The sequence below is a fragment of the Scyliorhinus torazame genome, chromosome 2 (assembly GCF_047496885.1).
Source record: "Scyliorhinus torazame isolate Kashiwa2021f chromosome 2, sScyTor2.1, whole genome shotgun sequence".
NCBI classification, from domain to species: Eukaryota; Metazoa; Chordata; class Chondrichthyes; order Carcharhiniformes; family Scyliorhinidae; genus Scyliorhinus; species Scyliorhinus torazame.
In genome coordinates this window covers 162,309,668-162,332,563 of record NC_092708.1, presented here as the reverse complement: position 1 = coordinate 162,332,563, position 22,896 = coordinate 162,309,668, and positions in this window count along the sequence as shown.

Sequence of the window (22,896 nt, the reverse complement as noted above, 5' to 3'; positions counted from 1 at the left end):
TCCTAGGTCGTTTGTTTGTGTGACTGTTTAATTCAAACAGAATCAATTCATTTCCAGTTGTTATTAATTCTTTGTTGTCTTAAATTTTAGTGCCTTTTTAACCTCAGAAGGTTGAGCTTTTGAACCTTTGAACACCTTTTGAACCAAACTATTGCTCTTGACAACAGACCCAGAAAGAGGCTCATCGATCCTGCTAATACATGACTATCCCGAATAACTTCATGGGAGTTTTAGGAAATATCCGGAGGCTGTACTAGATTGTTTCCCAAGATGAGGTCAACATTATTAATAGGCAATTTGGATGCCAGTCCCACAGTAAGGGAATCACTAACTAAAGCACATTTTAAATTCACTCGACACAATGGGAGAGGTATCATTGTCTTATTTCAATGCACATTTATTTAGCAAACTCTCTGGAATAAATTCACATCTTTTGCTAACATCAGGGTTTGAGCCAGACTGAAGAGCATCTCAAGCAATAACAATTTCTTTGGCCTCTTTATCAGACAAAAATGGGCATAAACATAAATTTTCCATAATCCTTCATGTTCTGGTTTACACCCACTATAGGTGGTATCCGTTTGTCAAAAGCTTCCGTCACTGATACAACATTTTCTGGAGGAACACTAGATACACGCACAAATGCCACCATCTTCATTTTCAATTTCCAGCAATCTGCTTTGATGTGCCATGTCTTATAGCAAAAGTAATATTTTGGTATCTTAATTCAGGCTGTATGTTTTCAACTCTAAGAAGCAACTGTCCTTTTCATTTCTGCCACCTCCTTCATGGTGAATAGTGTTCTGCTCACTATCACTTCTCTTATCTCTCCAGTTTCTCTGTGGGTTTGCAGAGGTTTGCTGCCACCTATGTGTTTGTGGGATCATTCATAGCTATCAGCCAGAACAGCTTCTTCCCTTATTTTAAAAACATTACGGTCTTCTAGGTGGAACCGGATTCCTAAAGGAGCACTCTTCCTAAATTCTGCTATTAACAATATCTCAAACAGGTTTTCAAAATCCTGATCAAGTTTTATTGAGGGAGCAGGAGTCGGCCACATGGCTTTTTGAGCCTTTTCCGCCATTCAATAAGATCATGGTTGATTCGACTGTAACCTCCTGCCTACCCCCGGTAACTTTTCACCCCCTTGTTGATCAATAATCTATCTACCTCTGCGTTGACAACATTCAAAGATTCTGTTTCCACTGCCTTTTGAGGAAAGTTGTTCCAAAGACTCACTATCCTCGAAGAGAAAACAATTCTCCTCATCGCTCTCATAAATGGGTGATCCCTTATTTTTAAACAATGACTCTTAGTTCCAGATTCTCCTACAAGAGGACACATCCAGTCCACATTGACCCTGTCAAGAACCCACAGGATCTTTTTTGTTTCAAATTTTCCCTCAATGTTCAAATGCTGAGCCATTGACTCAACTATTTATGTTTTCTTAGCACCTACATGTAAATCTATTTTGAACATCAATGCTATCACTTTCAAATTAATCTTTGTTAACTGTTGAAAGGTATGATGTGGAGATGCCGGCGGTACATACTCGTGCGACTCGGCCAACGTTGTCTACCTCATACACTGCAGGAAAGGATGTCCCGAAGCGTGGTACATTGGCGAGACCATGCAGACGCTGCGACAACGAATGAACAGACATCGTGCGACAATCACCAGGCAGGAATGTTCCCTTCCAGTCGGGGAACACTTTAGCAGTCAAGGGCATTCAGCCTCTGATCTCCGGGTAAGCGTTCTCCAAGGCGGCCTTCAGGACGCGCGACAACGCAGAATCGCCGAGCAGAAACTTATAGCCAAGTTCCGCACACATGAGTGCGGCCTCAACCGGGACCTGGGATTCATGTCGCATTACATTCATCCCCCACCATCTGGCCTGCGAAATCCTACCAACTGTCCTGGCTTGATACAATTCACACCTCTTTAACCTGGGATTACCCCATCTCTGGATCTGTAAAGATTTAATCACCTGCTAATGCTCGCATTCCAAGCATTGTCTGGCATCTTTGAATCTGTCTATATATGTGTTTCTGGAACATACCTCTTCATTCACCTGAGGAAGGAGCAGCGCTCCGAAAGCTAGTGACATCGAAACAAACCTGTTGGACTTTAACCTGGTGTTGTAAAACTTCTTACTGTTGCAAGGTAGTCACAGACAAGTCCTCTCTTTCGAGGAATGCTTTAGTAATAAACAGAGACATTTTAATTTTTCACTTAATACAGCAAAAGTCACGGTGAAAACCTTTTGGTTTAAACTTTAGCAAAACCCAACGTACTCATCTCAGCCGATAGATTTCAATTCCCAGACACATCCTTAATTTTTTACGATCCTCCAAGAAACTAATAATTTATTGGAACATATTTGAAACTCCAGTGAATAGCTGGAAGAAAGACAAAAGGGGATTTCATATTTTAAAACATTTACTGTAACAAACAAAAATGCATATTCACTAAACACTATCTCAAGAATTAGTCGTGAAATTCAACACATTCTACACTGGCGTCAGCACTAGAGTCTCCCAAGAGGAGGATTTCACCTTGAGTCTCATCCAGAGGGATGCTCCGATTACAAATGCTGAAATCGCGTTCAGTGATTGGCCGGTGATCTGTTTTTTCGCTGAAATCGGCGGAGTGGGGGGGGGGGGGGGGGCTGTTTTCGGATGGTCTACCCCCTCAAGAATGATGTAATCGCGGAGTACGCCGCACGTCATTGGGACGGCCTCAGGACGTCACCACCGTGCACACGCGCGACCATGGACCCGACAATTCTCCATCCGTATCTGCAGATAAGGCCGGGGGCTTTACGTGGTGCAGCTGCTAGCCCCCCATTAGGCAGAGCATTGGTGCGGGGGTCAGCCCCAACTTTTTCTTTGTAAAACTAGACGCTTCCTCTGGACATAGCCTCAAAATCGGAGAATCCAGCCAGAAGCTATCCAAAGACAGCACCTGATCAAATCCCTCCAGTGCAGATGGAGGCCATGCGGCCTATCAAGTCTGCACTGACCCTCTGAAGGAGAACCCTACCCACGCCCATTTCCCTGCCGCATTGCCGTAACTCCAACTAACCTGGACATCTTTGGACGGGAAGGGACAATTTTAGCATGGCCAATCCATCTGACCTGCACATCTCTGGACTGTGGGACTAAACAGGAGCACTTGCAGGAAACCCATGCTGCCACAGGGAGAACATGCAAACTCCACACAGACAGTCATCCAAAGTCGGAATTGAACACACGTCCATGGCGCTTTGAGGCAACAGTGCCAATCATTGTACCACCCTGCTGCTAAATAGTTAATTAAGGAAACTGGCTTGACTGGTCTTGTTGTACCTGGACTTTTAGCCACCTTAGCCAGACACAGGAGCACACGAATGAGGCAGTCTTCTGATCTGACCGCGTCCCCCTCTCTGCACCGGTTGCCAAAGATCAGGAGCGCGGAGCTGAAATGCTGGGAGGACCATGGCAGAGCAGTCTCGGAGGGCTGAATGGCCTTCTCCTGCTACTATTATCTATGTCTCTATGACATCAGTCCTATGGTGAGTCAATCAATCTCACTGAAACTTCACCTGTCTCACAACGGTTTCCAATCGCCAGATTTGAAGATCTCTCCTTGGAAATCTTTCCAAACATTGCTCCCTTCCTGATGTGAAATTTCAAAGAATTTACAGTGCAGAAGGAGGCCATTCGGCCCATCGAGTCTGCATCGGCCCTTGGAAAGAGCACCCTACCCAAACCCACACCTCCACCCAATTCCCATAACCCAGTAACCCCACCCACCTTTTGGACACAAAAATTAATTTAGCATGGCCAATCCACCTAACCTGCACGTCTTTGGACTGTGGGAAGAAACCGGAGCACCCGGAGGAAACCCACGCACACACGGGGAGACCATGCAGACTCCGCACAGACAGTGACCCAGCCGGGAATCGAACCTGGGACCCTGGAGCTGTGAAGCAACTGCGCTAACCACTATGTCTTCAACAGTCACCCACCTCGTTGGGTTTGAATCTCGCCTTCTGAGCACCCCCACAGGCAGTGAAACTGGGGCTCAAATCTCACGCAACATCGCATATCTGTGGACCGTGCACTCCTCAAGGCTGCAACAATTACAGCTGGTGTGGGAGTCTATTACACAGGGCTGCTGCATGCATGACCCTCCATGGTAAATCCCAATGGAAAAGAGAAGACTCCCACACAGAGAGCTTCCCGTCAGGGGCTGAGACCTGGCTGTTTATGCACAAATCAGGACTGAGGAGACTGAGGGGGGAACATGATTCAGATGTATAAAATTGTGACGGGCAGAGATAGAGCAGACAGGAAGAAACTTTTCTCCTTGGTGGAGGGATCAATGGCCATGGGGCATAGAGTTAAGGTAAGGGACAGGAGGTTTAGAGGGGATGGGAGGAAACACATTGTCACCCAGAGGGTGGTGGGAGTGTGGAACTCACTGCCTGAAAGGGTGACGGAGGCAGAGACCCTCATAACATTTAAGAAGTATTTAGATGTGCACTTGCAATCCTAAAGCATACCAGGCTCTGGGTCAAGTACTGGGAAATGGGATTAGAATAGTTAGGTGGTTATTTTTGACCGGTGCAGACTCGATGGGCTGAAAGCCCGTTTCTGTATTGTCTGACTCTATGACTGGAGAGCTAACTCAAACAGTGTGGAAGTCTGGTGAGCTGAGTAAAACTTAGTTATCTTTAAAAAAAATATTGTGTGTGTGGTAGTCGGTATTAGAGGTATTACAGTACCCTGTAATGCTGTAAGACCATTGGTGTCGGAGGTACTGTTTTCATTGGTTAAGCCTGCCTGCTGGTTCCGCCCAGTAAGGCGGAGTATAAGAGCCCGTGTCTCCCCAGCAGCTGCCTTCAGTACCTGCGCTGCTGGGGGAAACATCTAGTGTAATAAAGCCTTCAATTGTCTCCAATCTCGTTTCTGGAGTTATTGATCGAACATCAATTTATTACACTAGATTTTAAAGGATGGAACTCCGAATCAAGCCGGAGTGTCTGCAACTCAGCCCCCACGCGGCAAACTCAGCGGCAACCTTCAAGCACTGGCTGGCGTGTTTCTATGGATATCTCAGGACGGCCACAATTACACCCACGGAGGACCAGAAAATACAAGTTCTGCACTCGAGGGTGAGCCCAGAGATCTACACTCTCATCGATGACGCGGACGATTTCGAGGCCGCAACAAATCTGCTAAAAGGACACTATATTCGCCCTGTAAACCGGGTCTACGCCCGACATCTACTAGCGACGAGGTGACAAATCCCTGGGGAATCGCTGGAGGAGTTCTACCGTGGGCTCCTGGTGTTGGGGAGGAACTGTAACTGCCCACAAGTTTAGGCCAGCGACCACACAGAACTTTTGATCCGGGATGCATTTGTTGCAGGTATGCTGTCCTCCTAAATCCGCCAGCGATTGCTGGAGAAAGAGACACTAGGCCTCAAGGAGGCACAGGCCCTTGCTAGCTCCCTGGATGTGGCCTCCCAAAACGCCCGCGATTACATCACCGACCGCGCGGCGGCCCCTTGGGCAGCGTGGAAACCCCGCGACCAACTGCGATGCATCCCCCATCTCCCCACAAGCTTGTGCTGCGAGACATCCACGTAACCCAGGGGGGGCCCCGCTGCTATTTTTGCGGGCAAGCCAAGCACCCCAGACAGTGCTGTCCGGCCAGCTCATCCCTCTGCAAAGGATGTGGCAAAAAGGGCCATTTCGTGGCGGTATGCCAGGCCCGGGCGGTCACTGCAATCTCCAGAGGCGAATCGGGACCGCCACCATAACCCTCTCCATGGGCAACGTGCGGCCAGCGGGCGCCGCCATTTTCCTCCTTCAGGGCCACGTGTGGCCTCCGGGTGCTGCTATCTTGTCTCTCGGACACCACATGTGATGGATGGGCGCCGCCGTCTTGTGCACCCCCAGCCATGTGCGACCAGTGGTCGCCGCCATCTTGGCTGGACTCTCAGGACCCTGACTTGGATGACCACACACCGCCCGAGGAGAACATCCAACTTCTGCCACGACTAACCTCGGTCACCCTGGACCAGTCTCGGCCCCGAACACTCTCAACTGCAACGACGACCGTGCTCATCAATCGGCATGAAACGTCCTACCTGATCGACTCTGGGAGCACGGAGAACTTCATACACCCCAACACGGTAAGGCGCTGTTCTCTCCCCGTTCACCCAGTTAACCAATAAATCTCCCTGGCCTCCGGGTCTCATTCAGTGGAGATCAAGGGGCTCTGCATTGCGAAGCTCACGGTCCAGGGACGGGAGTTTAAAAATTACCGGCTCTACGTCCTTCCCCACCTCTGCGCTGCCACACTCCTAGGGTTAGATTTTCAATGCAACCTCCAAAGCTTAACCTTTAAATTCGGCGGCCCTAAACCCTCTCCCTGGATGTGGCCTCCCGGAACGCCCACGCTTACGTCCCCGACCGTGCGGCAGCCCCTTGGGCAGCGTGGAAACCCCGCGACCGACTGCGATGCATCCCCCATCTCCCCACAAGCTTGTGCTGCGAGACATCCAGGCAACCCCGGGGGGGCCCTCACTGTCTGCAGCCTCGCCACCCTCAAGGTCGATCCGCCTTCCCTGTTTGCGAACCTCACCCCGGATTGCAAACCCATTGCCACCAGGAGCAGACAGTACAGTGCCGAGGACCGGACATTTATTAGGTCGGAGGTCCAGCGATTATTGAGGGAAGGTGTCATTGAGGTTAGCAACAGTCCCCGGGGAGCTCAAGTAGTGGCTGTAAAGACCAGGGAGAAGCATAGGATGGTCATCGATTATAGCCAGACCATCAACAGGTATGCGCAGCTTGACGGGTACCCTCTCCCCCGCATATCCGATCTGGTCAACAGGATCGCACAATACAAGGTCTTTTCCACGGTGGATCTAAAGTCCGCCTACCACCAGCTCCCCATCCGCCCAAGCGACCGCAAATACACTGCTTTCGAAGCAGATGGGCAACTCTACCACTTCCTAAGTGTTCCCTTCAGTGTCACTAATGGAGTCTCGGTCTTCCAACGAGAGATGGACCGAATGGTTGACCGGTACGGTTTGAGGGCCACGTTTCCGTACCTCGATAATGTCACCATCTGCGGCCTCGACCAGCAGGACCACGACACCAACCTCCGAAAATTCCTCCATACCGCAAAAATCCTTAATCTAACATATAACGAGGATAAATGCGTTTTCAGCACCAACCGTCTAGCCGTCCTCGGCTACGTAGTACATGATGGAGTTATAGGCCCAGACCCTGAACGCATGCGCCCCATCATGGAGTTCCCCCTCCCTCACTGCTCCAAGGCCCTGAAACGCTGCCTGGGATATTTCTATATTATGCCCAGTGGGTCCCCAACTGTGCGGACAAGGCCCGCCCACTAATCCAATCCACGGTTTTTCCCCTGTCGACAGAGGTCCGCCAGACCTTCAGCCACATCAAAGTGGACATCGCAAAGGCCACGATGCACACCATCGACGAGTCCCTCCCCATCCAAGTTGAGAGCGACGCGTCCGGCGTAGCACTGGCGGACACCCTCAACCAAGCAGGCAGACCCGTGGCCTTCTTCTCACGCACCCTCCACACTTCAGAAATCCGCCATTCCTCAGTTGAAAAGGAGGCCCAGGCCATAGTAGAAGCTGTGCAGCATTGGAGGCATTACCTGGCCGGCAGGAGATTCACTCTCCCCACTGACCAGCGGACGGTGGCCTTCATGTTCAATAATGCACAGCGGGGCAAGATAAAGAACAACAAGATCTTACGGTGGAGGATCGAACTCTCCACCTACAACTATGAGACCTTATATCGGCCCAGGAAGTTAAACGAGCCTCCTGATGCCCTATCCCGCGGCACATGTGCCAACGCACAAGTGGAACGCCTCTGAGCCCTCCACGAGGACCTCTGCCACCCGGGGGTCACTCGATTCTTCCATTTCATTAAAACCCGCAATCTGCCCTGCTCCATCGAGGAGGTCAGGACAGCCACCAGGAACTGCCAAATCTGCGCGGAGTGCAAGCCGCACTTCTACAGGCCAGAGAACGCGCACCTGATAAAGGCTTCCCGTCCCTTTGAACGCCTCAGTATGGACTTCACAGGGCACCTCCCGTCCACCGACTGCAACACATACTTCCTGAACGTGATTGACGCGTACTCCCAGTTCCCATTCGCCATTCCCTGCCCCAACATGACCACAGCCACCGTCATAAAAGCCCTCCACAGTATCTTTACGCTGTTCGCTTTCCCCGCCTACATACACAGCAATAGGAGGTCCTCCTTTATGAGACTGCGTCAATTCCTGCTCAGCAAGGGCATTGCCTCGAGCAGGACGACCAGTTACAACCCCCGGGGAAACGGACAGGTAGAGAGGGAGAACGGAACGGTCTGGAAGACCGTCCTACTGGCCCTACGGTCCAGGAATCTCCTAGTCTCCCGCTGGCAGGAGGTCTTCCCGGACGCCCTCCACTCCATCCGGTCACTGCTGTGTACCATGACCAACCAAACACCTCACGAACGTCTCCTTGTCTTCCCTAGGAAGTCCTCCTCCGGGACCTCACTCCCAACCTGGCTGGCAGCTCCTGAACCTATCCTGCTCCGAAAACACGTGCGGGTGCACACGTCGGATCCATTGGTTGAGAGGGTCCATCTCCCCCACGCTAACCCTCAGTACGCCTACGTGGCGTACCCTGACGGCCGACAGGATACGGTCCCCCTACAGGACCTGGCACCCGCTGGATCCCCACACACACCACCACCACCAATCCCACCCTCCCATCCACCGGCGCACCCCATAGCCGCCCCCTTCCCAGGTAGATCGGTCCTCCTACCGGTCCCGTCTAGGGGTGATGAAGCTGTCGAAGAAGCCGAATCCACGCTCCCGGGGCCACAGATGTCCGAGCCGGCGTCTGCATCACCACCGAAGCTACGACGATCGCAGAGGACGACCAGGGCCCCCGATCGACTAATTGCTTCAGTCTGAACTGTAAATAAATTATGTAAATAGTTGCGATGTAACGAGGCAAAACCACTGTACTGATGTATACCAGGTACCTCCATAACCTTAACCTCTACCACTGAGTAATGTGAGGCCACCACCCCCACCGGACTCTTTTTTTAACAGGGGGTGAATGTGGTAGTTGGTATTAGAGGTTTTACGGTACCCTGTAATGCTGTAAGACCATTGGTGTAGGAGGTACTGTTTTCATTGGTTAAGCCTGCCTGCTGGTTCCGCCCAATAAGGTGGAGTATAAGAGCCCGTGTCTCCCCAGCAGCTGCCTTCTGTACCTGCGCTGCTGGGGGAAACATCTAGTGTAATAAAGCCTTCAATTGTCTCCAATCTCGTTTCTGGAGTTATTGATCGAGTATCAGTGTGTTTCAGACTTAACTGCAAGCGCTGTTTAACACATAACTGCAGGTTCTATTTAACTTCTCAGTCACAATCAGGGGCCTCAGCAGGGAGATCAATCCAAAGGCATCAGCTGAAATAGTTAATTAAGGAAATTGGCTTGAGCTGGGCTCAGGTGTTCCTGAGCTCAGGTAATCCCTTTTTTCAGAACATATCAATTCAGACATTTTCTGGGGGACAAGCACTGGAGTGTGATCTCAGTGGAGTGTGAGAGATCGGTGAGTAAGGGAGGAAGGTACTCCTTTGCTTTACTAACTTTTTCACCCTGTAGAAAGTGGCTGTTGCTCTACCACACAGGGAGAAGCAAGTTGTTGGTGAACGTCTGGTGAGTATCCAGAGCTTAGGTCTATTTTTATAGAATCCTACAGAATTTACAGCGCAGAAGGAGGCCATTCGGCCCATCGAGACTGGCTCTTGGAAAGAGCACCAAAGTCCACGCCTCCACCCTATCCCCATAACCCAGTAACCCAACTAACCTTTTCAGACACTAAGGGCAATTTATCATGGCCAATCCACCTTTGGGTGGGGTTACTGGGTTACGGGGATAGAGTGATGGTGTGGGTTTGGGTAGGGTGCTCTTTCCAAGGGCCGGTGCAGACTTGATGGGCCGAATAGCCTCCTTCTGCACTGTAAATTCTATGATTCTATGATTCTATAACCTGCACATCTTTGGACTGTGGGAGGAAACCAAAGCACCCGGAGGAAATCCACGCAGACACAGGGAGAACATGCAGACTGCACACAGGCAGTGACCCAAACCGGGAATCGATTACACTAACACCTCCTTCTTTTGCTCTCCTTCCCTTTCAAAGTACCTTTTAAGCATATTCACATGGCACACTCGGTGAGTGTTCCTTCTATTCTGGCGTTCTGACCAAATAATTCACCTCACTCAATTTCCTTTCAATCTGATAAGGTCCACAAAACCTAGCTTTTAAAGGTTCACCTACCACTGGTAACAATACTAAAACTTTATCTCCACTGGCAAAACTACAAACTTTTGGTTTCTTGTCTGCTACCTGTTTCATCACATGCAGTGTAACTTTTATATGTTGTCTAGCCAATTCACCTGCTCTATTGAATCGTTCCCTAAACTCCCGAGGTTTAAAATAGTACTGGAATTTGTGATATGATTAATAAATATGTTTAAAAAAAAGATTGAATAAAATAATGAATTAAAGATCAAAAGTATGGTAGGACAGGTGATGTGACATGGTTATGGCATTTAGATCTCATGGATACTGAGGTTATCCTGGGTCAGCATGTCTATAGTAAGTGTCTGCAGCTTGAAGAGCTTCGGTTCATAGTCATTGAGCAGGACGTTGAGTTGCGGACAGTGCAACACATCAGGAAGGATGAGAGTTTTCTGGACACTTTGTTTCAGGATGCGGTCATACCCCTTAGGATAGGATCTGCTCATTTGGAAAGTGTCAGGGACAGGAGGGTGCAATTGCAGCTGAGGCAGGTAAAGAAGGGCATCCAGAGGGTAGGCAGGCAGCCATGTCAGCCTCTGCAATTGTCAAAGAGGTTTGAGGTTCTTTCAGCTTGTTTGGATGGGCTACAGGGTGGATGAGTTGACTGACCATGGCACTGTGGTGCAGATAGTCATTTAAGATGGAGGGGCAGCACATAAGAATGTAATAGGGGGCAGTATAGTGAGTTGTGTGGATACTGTTCTCTGTTGCAAGAAATGAGACTGGAAACATCTGTGTTGCCGCACAGTGCCACAGTTTGGGACATCTGTTCAGCGCTGGAGATGAACTTGCAGACGGAAGGGGAGGATCCAGTGATCATATCATTGACTAAATTGATACGCAATCAATACGCTTGAGTCCACGTGGAGTCCTATCGATTCAGCTTTAATCAGATAGAACTGTACCCAGCAGCGAAGTTACAGAGGTGAAGGCTGCTGGGATGGCATTGGTTCTTATACCCCGCCTCTCAGGGCGGGGCTATGTACATTGCCCAATGGTATGCCCCGCGGTCTAGCCAATGGTCATTCCTCTCTCTGGTACCGCAATACCTGGTATTACCACATTCACCCCCTGTTAAAAAAGAGCCAGCGGGGTGATGGCCAGTATTACTGTCGCCTTTTCATGGTAGGACCAGGTATTGCAGGTACCATGCTATCGAGGGTTGCGGAGAAAGTTCTTGCATTGTTAATTCTCTTCATAGTGCTGCAATCAGACGATCGGGCGGCCTGGTCGTCCTACTGGAGCGTCCTCTCTCTGGTACCGCAATACCTGGTATTACCACATTGACATGGGCAGGATATTGAAGGAGTTTCTGCATCGTTAATATTGGAGAAAATTTTAACTGAATATTGGGAGCTAGGGATAAAATTTGGGAAGATGTGATAAACCAAAGAGGAGAGAGAGATGAGAAAGAGGACCCTGAGGTATTATTAACAAAATTCAAACGGATATGCATGCAATTTCAAAATATCATATCAGACAAACATGTGTTTAACATGGTACGGTGGCACAGTGGTTAGAACTGCTGACTCACAGCACCAGATACCAGGGTTGAATTCCAGCCTTGGATGACTGTATGGAGTTTGCACATTCTCCTCACGTCTGCGTGGGTTTCCTCCAGGTGTTTCCTCCCACAGTCCAAAGATGTGCATGTTAGATGGATTGGTCATGCTAAATTGCTCCTTAGTTTCCAAAGATGTGCAGGCTAGGTGGATTGGCCATGCTAGATTTTCTCTTGAAATGAAATGAAAATCGCTTATTGTCACAAGTAGGCTTCAAATGAAGTTACTGTGAAAAGGCCCCAGTCGCCACATTCCGGCGCCTGTTCGGGTAGGCTGGTACGGGAATTGAACCGTGCTGCTGGCCTGTCTTGGTCTGCTGTAAAAGCCAGCGATTTAGCCCTGTGCTATGTGTTCTTGGTGTCCAATGATGTGTGGTTACAGGAAAGGGTGAGGAATTGGGTCTAGGTAGGGTGCTCTTTCGAAGGGTCGGTGCAGACTTGATGGGTAGAGTGGTCTCCTTCTGCACTGTATGGTTCTATGGATTCTATGGACTACTGGCCACAAACGTGATGAGTCCATACAGTTTCATACTGCAACTTTAAAAGTCCTTGACAAAAGGTGTGTGTTTGGCACCCACACTGGCGGACTTGTGGGAGATTTCATTGTCTGTGGAATCAATAGCAATGTCATGCATAAATAGTTGCTTTGAGAGAAAAACCTAGAATCTGCCATCTGCATCTGCATGCTGAATGAGCAGTCAGAAAGAAGCACCAAAGAGTTATACATAGATACATAGATACATAGAAGATAGGAGCAGGAGAAGGTCTTTTGGCCCTTCGAGCCTGCTCCGCCATTTATCATGATCATGGCTGATCATCCAACTCAATAGCCTAATCCTGCTTTCTCCCCATAGCCTTTAATCCCATTCTTCCCAGTGCTATATCCAGCCGCCTCTTGAATGTATTCAATGTTTTAGCATCAACTACTTTCTGTGGTAATGAATTCCACAGGCTCACCACTCTTTGGGTGAAGAAATGTTTCCTTATCTCTGTCCAAAATGGTTCACCCTGAATCCTCAGATTGTGGCCCTTGGTTCTGGGCACACCCATCATTGGTAACATCTTCCCTGCATCTACCCTGTCTAAGCCCATTACAATTTTATAAGTCTCTATGAGATCCCCCCTCATTCTTCTGAACTCAGTGAGAACAATCCCAACCTACTCAATCTCTCCTCATATGACAGTCCCACCATCCCTGGAATCAATCTGGTAAACCTTTGCTGCATTCCCTCGAGAGCAAGAACATCCTTCCTCAGAGAAGGAGACCAGAACTGCACATAATACTCCAAGTGTGGCCTCACCAAGGCACTGTACAATTGCAGAAACACATCCCTGCTTCTATACTCGAAACCTCTCGCAATGAAGGCCAACATACCATTAGCCTTCTTTACCGCCTGCTGCACCTGCATACTTACCTTCAGCGACTGGTGCACAAGGGCATCCAGGCCCAGCTGCACACTCCCCTCTCCCAATTTATAATCATTCAGGTAGTAATCTGCCTTCCTGTTTTTGCTTTCAAAGTGAATAACTTATCCAAATTATATTGCATCTGCCATTGATTTGCCCACTCACCCAACCTGTCCAGATCTTGCTGTAGGATCCCTACATCTTCGTCACAGTTCACCCTCCCACCCAACTTGGTATTATCTGCAAACTTTGAGATGTTACATTTTGTTCCCTCATCCAAATCATTAATATATATTATGAATACCTGGGGTCCCAGCATCGATCCCTGTGGTACCCCACTAGTTACTGCCGGCCAATTTGAAAAGGACCCATTAATTCCTACTCTTTGTTTCCTCTCTGCCAACCAGTTTTCTATCCACCTCAATACATTTCCCCCAACCCCATGCGATTTAATTTTGCACAATAATCTCTTATGCGGGACTTTGTCAAACGCCTTCTGAAAGTCGAAATATACCACATCAACTGGCTCCCCCTTGTCAACTGTACTGGTTACACCTTCAAAGAATTCCAACAGATTTGTCAAGCATGATTTTCCCTTCATAAATCCATGCTGACTCTGACTGATCCTGCCACTGCTTTCTAAATGTTCTGCGATAAAGTCCTTGATAATGGATTCAAGCATTTTCCCCACTACCGATTGTTAAGCTTACTGGTCTATAATTTCTTGCTTTCTCTCTACCTCCCTTTGAACATTGGAGTGATGTGAGCTATCCTCCAATCTGCAGGGGCAGTTCCAGAGTCTATAGAATCCCGGAAGATGACCACCAATGCATCCACTATTTTCAGAGCCACCTCCTTAAGCACTCTGGGATGCAGATTCTCAGGCCCTGGGGATTTATCTGCCTTCAATCCCATCAATTTTCCCAGCACCATTTCTCTACTAATGTTGATTTCCCTCAATTCTTCTCTCTCACTAAACCTTTCATTCTCCAACATTTCTGGTATCTGAGTTACGGCGGGAAACAGAACATGCCCTGCTCCAACTGTGGCGGCCATCGCTCACAGAGTGAATGCTTCACAATTAATAAACATTGTAACGATTGCGGCAAGTGAAACCACTTTGCTGAATGCTGCAGGTCCAAGTCACAGCAACCTCTTTCTGTCGCTAGCCATCGTGCAGCCAATTACTCCTGCAGGGTTCGGAACACGAACTGGGTGAATGAGCAGGAGCTCAATCAGAGCAACGTGAGCACTTAGTCTCTTCAAACACTCTATTGCGAGAGTGTCGACTCCATCGCAGGGAAAGGTGAAATCTTTGCTACGTTAAACATTGCCCGTAACAATGTAAGATCGATATGGGAGCTAAGTGCAACATCGTGCCCAAGCAGCTGCTGCAGGTAATCAACCCATATGCTGCACTAGATTCCACCACCAAGGTAAATCATGTGGCATATGGCAGCCAAACCATCCGCACACAGGGTACCTTCCAGTTTCATGTGGTCGACCAAGATGGAAAGCAGCTGTTGGGTCTCCAGGACGGCATTACACAAGGGATATTTCACCTTGGTCCGGATGTACGCATTCGGCAGCACCAGGCCCCAGAGATCCTAGAATAAAAAGATCTGTTTAATTGCGATATCATCGGAATGCTACCTGTCATATATCACATGAAGTTGGATGACTTGGTACCTACTGTCTATGTTCCAAGACTTTGAGAACATCACAAGTAGTCCCCTCTACCCACAATCGAACAGTATGGCAGAACAGGCGGTATGCTCAGCAAAGCAACTCCTTGACAAATATATGCAGGATAATATGGACTTTTATGCTACACGACTCAACCTGCGAAACGTCCTGAGACAGGGCCTGCCCTCGTCAGCACAGAAAATGTTCTAAAGGCGTACCAGAACCAATTTCCTGTCTCCATGGCCTTTCTGCAACCAAAAGTGGAGACAAATGTGAATGCCAACTTCATGAAGCGGCGGCAAAGAGATAAAAGGTACTATGGCCACAATGCCCACAGACTTTGCACTCTAGAACTAGGCCAAATGTTCAGGCTCCAGGCCACAACAAACTGGGTACACAGCTATGCCCCACAACCAAACAGCTATGTGGGTGCCTTGGACGATGTTCTCTACATCATGAACCAGTGTCACCTGTTGCAGGGACCCGAACCAACATCACCAACTACCACAGAATGCAATGCATTGAGTCTGCAATCTGCGCCCTCTGTACCACTGGAAATGTAGGCCCCTCCCAAGGCCAATCTAACAAGCCCTGCAGCTGCTGGGCCCACCACAAAGACCCATGATGCCATCCACCCTGAGGACAACAACTCAAGGGCATCCCAAGCAAAGCTAAATGGCGCACTCACATGCTCAGGACACCTGAACAGGTCAAATTCACAGTTCAAGCATTACGTACTGACCTAGTCTACATAGCAACTCTGTTTTTTAGAAGAGGAGCAGGGAAGAGATGCTATGTTCCAGGTGTAACAGCAAAGTCAATGCCGTGCACATTGAATATAGTTTAGGTTCTGTTGCCCAAGTTTATGCTCAATGTTATAGTTTAGAACCTGTCACTGCTGTCCTACGTTGTCAAATGCCTGTAGTACCGGTTGTCCCAACTTAAACAGGGAAGGTGTAGACGGGGTGGTGGTTTGTCCATTGGGATGACATGGACACAGGAAATGATGTGTCAGTAGCGTGAGAAGTCTCTCCCAGCACGGGCAGACACTCAGCATATAAGAGCTGCTAATATTGTTGAATAAACCCTTCCACTTGTTAGTCCCCTGTCATCCCTTGTCGTCAGCAACTTCTACAAATAGAATGTGCATCATACCAGAAATGTTTACATCATTTGCACTGGTTCTAACACAAATTTTGCAAATATCAGGGAAGGAAAATTTAGTTCCAGCATTCCCAAATAGAATGTTATCGCTATTTTCAGATAAGATATGGGGTCAGTCTTATAAAGTCAAAACCTAATGGTTGGCCTTGCACAAAACATGAATGTAGCTAATGACCATGCAAGGCAAATGGCTGTGGCTTCTTTGGTTGGCGAAATGGTGAATGGGAGAAGACAGATAGACACAGCAAAAACATGGTTAATTAAGAAGGGTGGTCAGGGATATGGTGGATCCATCGGGATGATAGCCAGTTTCATATTCTCTGTTTGTTTGGTTGGAGTTTTCACTTATGAGCCAATCTTGTCTCATGGAAACCATTATTATTTGAGATCACTGGGGCCTCAGTAATTAAAAGAAAAGTTACAAATTGAACAAAATTTGATCAGAAAGTAAACTGGAATCTCTAAGTGTCAACAGTAACACTATCTTCTAGTTCTTCGTGATCTAATTTTATGCTTTTATTAAAGTGGGTAAAATGTACTTATACATACCATATATTATCTATTTAATGAAGGAACATCCTTGCAGATTTGCTTAACTTTCCATATTACAATATGATTTAGATGAGTAAATATCAAGCCCACTAGCCTGATGACTGAATAAAGCTAAAGACTGTAAAAGTACCGTTGCATGTAGATTAACCGTCTGTTACTTCCAAATTAAACCTCTCCAAACAGCTAGACGCCACTAGCAATCTTAATTTCCACTCAACATTGGACGCTGTTATTGACTTTCGCTTATTAAACCATAATAATACAAATTTGCTTTTCGGCTGTATTGTCAGAATGGGTTTTGTATACAGCACGCACGTCTCTAAAGAGATACTGGAAGGAAACAATATGCAAAAGGTTATTAAAGTTGCATTTTAATTAGGTAGCAAGTACAATATTTTACTACAAAATAAGTTAACCCATTTTAAGCCTTCCCTCAGCAGCAGAGTTCAAAGATAAGCTGACACCTCTCACTCAACATCTTCCAAAGAGTAGGAAAACCCATTTAAAATCAATGCAACAGATTTCACCTTGCTATTTTCTTTTCTGAAGCTAGTTTGGCTGGCATGTGCCAATGAACCAAATCCTTGCAGGGCAAAATAAACACTCACTTTAGGCTAAACTATGGTGTTATACCATATATGGTAATATATGTGACACCTCAATGCTAACGAAGTAGAAGCAGCTACGGGTGAGCACATGTTGTCTGGAATGAATGGCAATTAACTTGAGTTCTGGACTTCATTGAAACCTAACCATTAAAGAGGCTAAGGGCATGCAATGGGAAAAGATTTAGAATCACTTCATCTGAGTAAAGCTGAGGGTTACATTTCTGCTCCCGGCTTAGGACTACAGGTTACGCTATCATTGGTATTTAGCTAAGATGTTGACCATATGTATTGAGGCCCTCAATGTAGCAGAAACCTTCCCTGTATTTTCACCAAAGCTGGTTGAGTGCTAGTTTAGTTGACTGCAATCTTGAGCAGGGTGGGGCGAAGAGGAGAAGGGGATGGGGAGGTCGGTGGGAGAGGTACAGAGAGCTGGCAGCAGGAAGAAAGCACTAAATCCATTTCCTCCCCTGTTCCTCCCAATATCCCCATGACCCCTGCCCTAAACTGCCAACAGCGGTGTGATCATAAAGAAAACGCTGCAAGAAGGTTTTGATGTTAAATGCAGAGATGTGAAAGCTTTGAATAGCAGGTAAAAGTAAAAAGTGAGCCATAATTAAAGTTCCCCAGTGATCGAATGAGGATACGTACTATCTGAGATGGTTCTCAATCAGTTAGCAATTGGAGCACGGCAATTTAACTTCATACCTATGACCTAATGAAGGGATAACTCAGTCAAAATTTCAACACTCATCCATATTCCAAAGCTCCTAATGGACTTAGAATGTAAACTTAGTATCCCTGCAGTGCAGAAGGAGGCCATTCAGCCCAACAAGGCTGCACCAAGCCTCTGAAAGAGCACCCTACCTAGGTCCACTCCCCTACACTATCCCTGTTGCCCCACCTAACCTGCACAGCTCTGGACTGTGGGCGGAAACCGGAGCACCCGTGGGAAACCCACGTAGACACGGGAAAATTGTGCAAACTCCACACAGACAGTCACCCAAGGCCAGAGTTGAACCTGGGTCCCTGGGGCTGTGAGGCAGCAGTACTAACTACTGTGCCACCCTTTTTTATTGTTTTTTTATTCCAAGTCGTGTGTTGAAACACCAGGCGAGGACTGGGGGAAGAACCGCTGTAATGGTTGCAACGGGAAAGCCTGCCGGCACTCATCCTCCACTTTCACACAGGAAGAACAGTTATTTGAGTGAGGCACTGAAGACAGCCACGACATCTATGGAATTATTCCTCAGCACAAGCCATCATCTTCAGGAGACAGGAAGGGAGAGACACGAGAATGTGCTTTTTCCAAGGGTGGAAGTGTAAATTACAAGGGGGCACAGGTTAAAGGTGAGAGGGGGAAAGTTTAAGGGGGACACGTGCGGGGTATGTTTTTCACACAGAGAGTGGTGGGTGCCTGGTACATGCTGCCAGAGGATGTGGAAGCAGGCACATTAGCAACATTTAAGAGGCATCTGGATGGGTACATGAATAGGGAGGACATAAAGGGATATGGATCAAGTAAGGGGAGAAGATTTATTTTAGTTAGGGCATGATGATCGGCACAGGCTTGGAGGGCTGAAGGGCCTGTTCCTGTGCTGTACTTTTCATTGTTCTTTGTTCTTAAAACGTACTGGGCCATATTCCAATATTAAAACAATAAAATTGAACACGAGAGCTGAGACAATGCCAGAGGTGCTTCTTCAGTTGAAAGGAAAATCAGATGGATTGAAGAATCAGGGGGCTTCATACTTACTTCATGGTTCTAAGCTCATTGATTTTATGCCGAGATCAAGCCTGCTGGTGTCAAAGCCTGACACTTCAATCCAAAAGTCCAGGTCAAGACTGAACCTCAGGAGAGCGATCGTGTCATCTTTCCTCTGAATTCCATCTCAGTCCTTCGATTCCTGTTATTGAACTGGCTTTCCACAACTCCTCCCCGTGGAGTGTTCTTTTCGAAGCTGTGCTGTCGAAAGCACATTTTTATTTCATAAATTCACCCTTCCTGAAACATGTGTGGAGTCATCATTTTCTGCCAGGGGAATATAAACTATGCTGATGCATAAAAGTCAAGTTTCTTCACCTCCAATTGCTAAAATGATAAATTTAAATCATTTTAAATTTATGTCAGTGGCTCACTTGCCACTGGACTGATTTACCAGCAGGTAATAATAATTATAATAATAATCTTTATTAACACAAGTAGACTTACATTAATACTGCAATGCAGTTACTGTGAAAATCCCCCAGTCGCCACATTCTGGCACCTGTTCGGGTCCACAGAGAGAGAATTCAGAATGTCCAATTCCCCTATCAAACACGTCTTTCGAGACTTGTGAGAGGAAACTGGAGCACCCGGAGGAAACCCACCCAGACACGGGGAGAACGTGCCGACTCCTCACGGACAGTGACCCAAACGGGAATCGAACCTGGGACCCTGGCGCTGTGAAGTAACAGTGCGAACCACTGTGCTACCAATGCCGCCCAATCTCAAGTAATCACAGAGACAGTCAGAAAACATTCTGCGGGATTCTCTGGTCTGCCAGCTGCGTTTTCCTGTGCTGCGCGCCCTCGCCATCAGCGGGACCGTCCGTTCCGGTAGCCAGCCAATGGGATTTCCCATTGTTGGCTCCCCACGTCATCGGGAAACTCGCGTGCGTGGGTGTGCTGCCAGCAGAGTGGAGGATCCCACCAATGGAGAATTCCGCCCAATGTGTTTCCAGTTCAGTGCTAACTGAAACAAGCCTAACGCCCAAGTTTCATAATATTCCCCGTATTGATACAAAATCATCCATCAGCAGATTTGGTACATTTGTCAGGACCAACCGTATGAGTAATGAGCCCGAATATCCAATGAAGGAGTTAACAGTTATTAAAAAGTAGCAGCAGTCCAGTTAAGTTTTATTTATACAGTTTTTTTTCTTTGCAGAGTCTTTTTCTATGTATATTACAGTACATCGTTTAAGAGATTTCTTTGCAATTTGAGGTTCCAATTTATTTTCATATAATGGCTGTGTGCAATTTGCCATTGTGAGCTTCGAAAAGCAACCATTTCCAGGACTGTTCAAAGATTGAGCTATGTCAATTACACAAAAATGATTGCAGTGGAAAGGCTGTAATTAAATGGCATCACTTCTTACTGCGTGCAACAAAATCTGTTTTCTTCTTCGATATTCCTGAAGCCATACTGTTACACCAGTCAGACACGTCACCTCTGCCTCATCTTCTGCAACACTTATTTGCGTTTTCACAATGCGATTAGTAAGATTAAAGCAGAGATGGGCTCACAGAGATATACAGATAGAAGTGCCCGAACAGATTTCAACTCCCATACTTTTGTTGTTTTACATTTGTTCAGAATTTACAGCTGTTCCAAATCAAAAGGCACCATCTAACTGCCGAAATTAACTTAATTTTCGAGTGAAACTCTTGTCTTCCATGCTGAATAACTCCAGTGCTCCCAAATCCTTGTTGCAAAGTTGGTAAAAAGCCAAGAATACCAGCAGAACAACAAAATCTTTTATTCCCATTTTGGTCAATGCAACAGCCATTACAGGATATAAACCTTACAGTGGTGGGGGAACTGCAGCCCGGAGACCACATACCATCCGTCAGGGTCCTCAGTGTAGCCCACGAGACATTTTGTTGACCGGTGTCACAGACAGGGTTTCCACCAGCTTGGGTGTTTTTCCTGCCGTTATGTCTAAAGTGATGGGCAGGAGTCTCCGTCGGCCGACATACAGTAAACGCTGTTTGCATATCATTGGCGGGCCTGACCTGGTTTACTCTGGGCTGCTCCATGATGCCCGACTCCGCCGGGGTGAATTGCCGACGGCGTTTTCAGTTGCGGTTGTAAAAATTGGGAAACAAGCACCATGGCTGATGAGGGAGAGAGCGGAGCGAGGACATGCAGAGGCCTGACCGGGAGCTGCCAGCTCGGCCGCTGGCAGGGCTGGCTGTGTGTGTGTGGGGTGGGGGGGGGGGTAGGAGGAGGAGGCCCGCGTTGTCGGGGGGCATCGGCGGATGACGAGGGGTGTCCAGGGGATCGGCCATGCGGTTGCAGTGATCCCCCAGGGGATGGAAGTATCCAGGCACAGACCACTGCACCCTAGCTCCAACCCCCCACCCCACCAAATCCCGCCTCTTGCTCCACCCCCTGCCTCTGACCGGTTGTCACCTCCCAGTGGGGCAGCATGCAGCCCACCCAAGGGCAGCGGCCACAGTAGACCTTGCAGGAGGGGGCCTGACAGAGGCCTCTGAGTGTACCGCTGGCAAGGGCAGCGCCAGCCAATGGTACCACTGGCAGCAGGGGCGGGAGCCAGGGCCAGAGGCCCCCACGGTGCGGCGCACTGGGGTGCGGAGGGCAGAGTGCTCGTGGAATGATCAGGTGTGGGTGTCAGGTTAGGGGAGGGGGACATGCGGGGGCAGGGTCTGCAATGCAGACTAGGGCCACCGTGTCGCTCGGTGGACTAGGTCGGGCACAGGGGCACACACCATGTTAACCTATCTGACTTTCACCCCTTGCAGACAATGGACTTCAGAATTCAACCAGGAATGGTGACCTTCATCCTCGTTCCCGCAGCTCTGGGGGATGCACTGAGGCTGTACAAGCTGGAGCTGATTGAGGAGGACTCTGCAGCAGCGGGGCCTGCCCCAAAGGAACAGGAGCCAGCCTGTGAGGATGGGGAGATGGCTGCCCAACAGGTCAAGGTGGATGAGGTGGGAAGGAGGCATTGTGTGTACTGGCTGCGCCTGTCATTCGAGGATCTGTCGGACCGGGCATGCCGTCGAAGACTCCAGCTAAGCAGGGGGAACAGTATGACATATCTGCCAGATAATGGCGCACCTGGCTCTGGGGGTATGGGAGAGGGCTCCCGGTAGCCATCTAGGTGACGGCTGCCCTGATCTTTTATGGCACAGGATCCTTCCAGGCACCGAGTGGGTATCTGCCCGGAATCTCACAGACCTCGGTGCACAGGTGTATTCGTGAAATAACGGAGGCCCTACATGCCCATTTGACACAGTAGATCAAATTCAATGTGTACTGACCGCACCAGGATGCCAGGGCAGTGGGGGTCATCGTCTTTGTCGCGATGCCCCAGGTCCAGGGGGTGATCAATGGGATGCATGTCGCCCAACAAGCACGGCCCATGACTGGCCGGTCCACACAAACCAAAAGGGGTTGAACTTGATAAACGTACAGCTGGTGTGTGACCATGGGGTGGGGACGGTGACACATGTGCCACGGGGAACCGCCACTCAGCGGGGTCTCACTTGCTCGCCCAATACCAACTTCTGCCTCCGTGACCGCGCTCGCTCTCGGCCCACCGATCAGGTCTAGTGCCCGCTGCTCAGCTGCGATGAGGGGCCACAGGTCCGGGGGTCCCCCTCGGTGTTTTTTCCCTAATCCGGCGGTTGTGGGCCAACTTCCCCTGGGGGGAGGGGGAGGCAGAAAACGCATAGTGTTAGACAGTCGGACGCATGCAGCATAACGGGTGGGTAGATGGTGGCCTTTG